Here is a 4454-nt window from a genome sequence, read left to right on the forward strand (position 1 = left end):
CATAAAGATGCAGAACATACAGATAGCTGAGCAGAACATACAGATAGCTGAGCAGAACACACAGATAGCTGAGCATAACATACAGGTAGCTGAGCAGAACATACAGATAGCTGAGCAGAACATACAGATAGCTGAGCAGAACATACAGATAGCTGGACGTAATACAGATATCTGAGCAGAACACACAAATAGCCTAACAGAACACAGATAGCTGAGCAGAACACACAGATAGCTGAGCAGAACACACAGATAGCTGAACAAAACACGGATAGGTTGACAGAACACAGAAAGCTGAGCACAAAATATAGATAGCTGGGTCAGAATACAGAGATAGTTGAGAGAAAACAGATAGCTTGCAGCATAACATGCATATAGCTGAAAACAACACATGAGATAGTTGAAAACGGCAACTAAATCTCCATGTTATTAATGATAGGTGACATTTTTTTAAGTGACAGTAATTAACTGGTAAAAGGTTATTAGGTATCAGCTAGCTGCATCTGACTCCTCTATCTCCGATCAGTTGGACCAGCTGATAATGTCTCCAATCAGTTACTTTTGGCTAATAATGTCTTCTATCAGCTCTACCTAAATCGACAACTGAATTAGAGCATTGATATGTTTTTAAACAAGTGAAACTGTACATCAATTAGTGTACATTGTACAATGTACGTATTCTGTAGAAAAACAGCTTAAAAACCATTTTAACAAGGAGTCAACTGTCTTAGGAAAACACGTGATTTGAACATGGAGTCAACTGCTTCGGAAAAACACGTGATTTAAACATAGAGTCAGCTGTTTCAGGAAAACACGTGATAAAATTTATGTAAATCCGCAAACATTTTTTCACAGTACAGTTGTACCTAAAGTACTTGTGTTATTAAGATTTAAAATTACACAATTTCTTGACGCTATATGTTAAGACTGCTCTCCTGCTAAATTACATTTGTATCATGGAATTCGTCTGTAATATATACTGTCAAGATCAAACTTAAAGGTACTGTCGGCGCAATTTCAAATGACCGTCCGTTTAAAGAACTACACGCTCGATTAACATCGGCACCATTTAAACGATTGGCTGGACTGGAGCAAAATTCTGCAGAAATAATTGTTTTCTATAAAAATTGATAGATTTTAATTCCGGGTTCTCACTAAAATCGGCGGATCTATACAGGAAAGACAAGGAAGTAAATTGACAAAACTCATATATTGAATAATACTTTTTGTAAATCAGATAAGGTTTTAAGGGTAGTGTTGTGAATAGAACACATACCTATTTAAATGGAGTGTTATTTGGAACAAAGTCGTTAGTCCCTTTGAACTGTACAATTGCAGTACAACAGTACAATTGTACACTAGAAGTGCAGCTATAAAATTATACCTCGGTCCTCGACGCTAACGGAGATTTAAAGGCCTTGAAGTACTCCGTCCTCAACCATTTTGTGATTGTGTTTCTTTTCTTTAAAATTTTTATTAAAACTGTCACAACTTTAAATATTAAAGGTTGTAAAGAAAAATTTTACTAAAAAATTAAAAGCTTGTGGCGATTTTGAATTTTTGAAACAACGAATTAAACTACTAAGCAGTTTAAATGTTTTATTATTTTTTTTCAGTGAACTCTAATCCATTTATTTCATTAATTCATATATTTATAATTCAACCCTTTTAATAGACATAAATTTTGGTTTAAGCTAATTCCTAAAAAGTAAATATACATTTACCTCAAAATAATTACAATTTTACCAAAAAAGTATACCTCTATATTATGATTTTATCCTAGCAAAACATACCTCTTTTATCTCAGAAATCGAAATTTCGACCAAACCTTCTAAACCTTATAACCATAAAACATTTAATTAAGATCTTTTTTTATTACCATATATACATTATACGTACAGGGTAATGTTTACCAATAGTTCGTGTTGAAATTAATGTAAAATTGTGCTTTAAATGTTTAATTAGTCATATGAGCATTAATATTTAAATTTTTTCGTGACCATCAGAGAAAATACGCAAATGCGTAAAAATGAATTACAATACCGATTCTAGATGTAAAAATATATTGTAAAACACTCTTTTTAATTCTTTATAAATTTGTTTCATAGCAAAACCCTCAATCTTATTTGGAAAAAAATAAAAGAATTAAAATTTTTTTGATCTATTTTAAGAATTAATTTTATTAATGCCAGAGGAATGATTGATTTCTGCATTTCTTGGATAGAATGTAATTATTGACTACTGTGGTTATAATAATTCATTAAAAATTGGCATAACTGTGTATAAATGTATTTCTGAAAATTTAGAAAAAATACATAAATCGATTTCTGCAATACTTATTATAAAAATAAGTTCTGCAATGTCTGAATATTTATTGCTTTAATTTATAAAATGAATGGATAAATTGATTACTGCAATGTATGGAATGAATGGATGAATTGATTGCTGCAATATATGAAATTAATGAGTGAATTGATTACTGCAATTTATGGAATGAATGGATGAATCGATTACGGCAATATATAGGATGAATGGATTAATTGATGATTGCAATATATGGAATGAATGGATGAATTTATTGCTGCAATATATGAAATGAATGAATGGATTGATTACTAATGTTTGCAAGAATGTATAACAGTATAGGTGAACCCTTGTATTGAATAAAGGTTGAATAATAATAAGATTATGATTCGCTAAATTTTACGATTTAATCTCAAGTCACGATCTAGAATTTACAGGGTACAGGGTGAGCCAACAAAAATTCCCTTTTTGACAAACTTTTCCACTTTTAAAGTATGGAAGTAAATACAATTTTTTTAAATCGTATATAAACTAATGTTATATTCAAACTCTGGTTTTTTTTCTGGGCTTCTTACAAGAATTTAAATATTAATAAAATTGCAGAAATAGACAGATAGATAGATAATTATAGATAGATAGATACTTACTACAAAAGTACATGTTTTCACATACGGTGGTAGAAGATTATATCAATAAAACGAAGACGACTTTAGATTTTAATTTTGAATTATATCAAGATTTTCAACTGCAGCATGGACACACACACACACATATACATGGAAACAGAAAGAATCTTTACATTAAAAAAGTTTCTCTTTAATTGCTTGTTAAAAAGCTTGTAAACAATTTAAACTTAAATAAAAAATTCGTCTTCTTTATATTGATATAATCGCCCACCATCGTAGTTAAAATTTAAAAGAATTTAATGGAAAATCATTTTTTCTTTGCAATAGTTAGTTGTATAAAAAATTGTAAGAATCCGAAAATTATGTTAACGTTTTTTGAGAGGGGAGGGGGGTCTTCCCTACATTTTCACCCCTGTTTTGGTCACAAAAAGCTCACTAGAGGGCCAAGGAGGATTTATTTAGTGAATTTTGCAGGTCTAGATGGATGGTGTATTTCTGGACATACGCCCATCCGGCCGACCTTCTAGCACGTTGTTTTACAACTGCTAGATGGACTTCTGGCCGCAGTGCCCGGCCACCTAGCCTGTCCTTGCCGTGGCACTCGGCCCCCTAGCCCATCCTAGCCGCAGCGCTCGGTTCAGAAATTCTCTTAACCTATCATAACCCTCAAATAATACAAAAATAAACAGCTGTCGTAGGTCGGATGTTGCAGTAGGTCGGATGTGCAGTATAGCGGATGGGTAATAGGACGAATGGGCAGTAGTACTGTCTGAACTGTACAACATGATCTAGAAATGCCTAAAAGTCGGCAAGATACTTCAAATGAACTGGAGTGGTCTGTATAACAATTATTAATAAGATCAACACAAATATGTTCATTTAAAAAATGTGTTCTTTGATATACAGGGTGTCCCACGAAACATGACAATAGCTAGACGATTTTGAAGGTCGTCTTAGAACTTTGAAATAATTTGCAGCATTTTTTCGTAAACTTTTTTTAGGAGGAAAATTCTAGAATTAATAATCACAAAATACCCCTTGTGTTGGCATTTCCAAATTGTGGTCTGCCTTTTTTGTGCTTTCAATATTTCCGGAGATATGATGAATTTCCTTCAGAATTAGACAATTTTGGTTTTATTTAAAAAAAATTAAATCTGAACAAAATTCTTAATATCTCCGGTAATATTGAATGCACAAAAAATGCAGACCACATTTTGGAAACGGCAGGACTAGACGAACTTTGTGGTTATTGTTTCAGGAATCATACATGTAAAAGAAGGTTGAAGACTGAATGTCACCAATAACTTCAAAGTTGAAAGACGACTTTCAGATCGTCTTGCTAGTGTCATGTTTCGTGGGACACCCTGTATTTTTGTAGAAATTTTAGATTTTTTTTAAAGCTTTTCCATCTACAACAAATTGGAACCCTTTTTAAGGAAACTCATATAGTTAACTTACTGCGTCTTTTTTTGCCGAGGCTCCTGAGTTTTATAAGCAGGAAGGGTTCAATTGAGGAAAACTGCCCCA

The sequence above is a fragment of the Eurytemora carolleeae genome, unplaced genomic scaffold, assembly GCF_000591075.1.
Source record: "Eurytemora carolleeae unplaced genomic scaffold, Eaff_2.0 scaffold726, whole genome shotgun sequence".
NCBI classification, from domain to species: domain Eukaryota; kingdom Metazoa; phylum Arthropoda; class Copepoda; order Calanoida; family Temoridae; genus Eurytemora; species Eurytemora carolleeae.